The following is a 1,000-nucleotide window of genomic DNA, read 5'->3' on the forward strand; positions in this document are numbered from 1 at the left end:
ACAACGGTGTATAGTAGGAGGGAGTGAAGCGCCAACCTATTGCTCCCATTGCACACACACACACACACACACAAACAAAAGTTAAACCTTGACTATTCAGTTGAGGATTCTGTGTTTGGGGTTCACAGATCTAAGAACGTCCCCCTTGACACACATTATATACTGTAATACACCTCGGACTTGTCCCTCTAGTGTCCACAAAGGTGTATTATCTGCTTAGTTTTGTCTTTTGTAATTCCTGTGAATAAAATGAACCTAAAATCTCTTCCCCTTCCAAATCATATATTTTATAAGTCCAAGGAACCGTATCTATTACATCAACAATTTTAAAAAGTTCTTTCGTCCATCGTTCAGTAAAACCCTTTTCAAAATGAGATTTCCACCTATATATTCTTACGATATCACCAACTTTGAACTTAGGTTTTCTGACATTAATCTCTTTTTTCATATTTTAATTTTGTAAATGTTTCTGATGGTTTCATATTTGTTGACGTGTGAATCGTGTCATTATACTTATCCACAATATCCTGAATAAAAGATGACCATTGTTGTGAACCGAGTTGTGTGAATTTTTTATATAGTCTCTCTTTTAAGGTACGATTAAAACGTTCAACAACAACTGCCTTCCCTTCATTAAAGGTACTGTATAATGTAATACTGTTATTTTTTAGAAAATTCATAAATGTCTTGTTATAAAACTCTCTACCCTCATCAGTCCATAATTTTTTAGGTTTTCTCTTACTTTTATTAAATATCTGTTGAAAAGCTAACATAAGAGTATTACCTGTTTTGTTTTTTAAAGGGACAACCCACGCATATCTACTCCTCAAATCAATAACGGTTAAAGCATACTTGTACCCCTTATCATTATTGAGTTCAATCAAATCAGCAGACCAGATATAATCAACTTCCTTGGAATAAACTTTCCTTCTCTGAAACTTTGTGAATATTGGTTTATGTAATTCATCAGCTAATTGCTCTTCAGTCTTAATGGCATCAT

Source organism: Eptatretus burgeri, chromosome 4 (assembly GCF_056783735.1).
Source record: "Eptatretus burgeri isolate ZD-2024b chromosome 4, Ebu_testis_v1, whole genome shotgun sequence".
In the NCBI taxonomy this organism is placed as follows: Eukaryota; Metazoa; Chordata; class Myxini; order Myxiniformes; family Myxinidae; genus Eptatretus; species Eptatretus burgeri.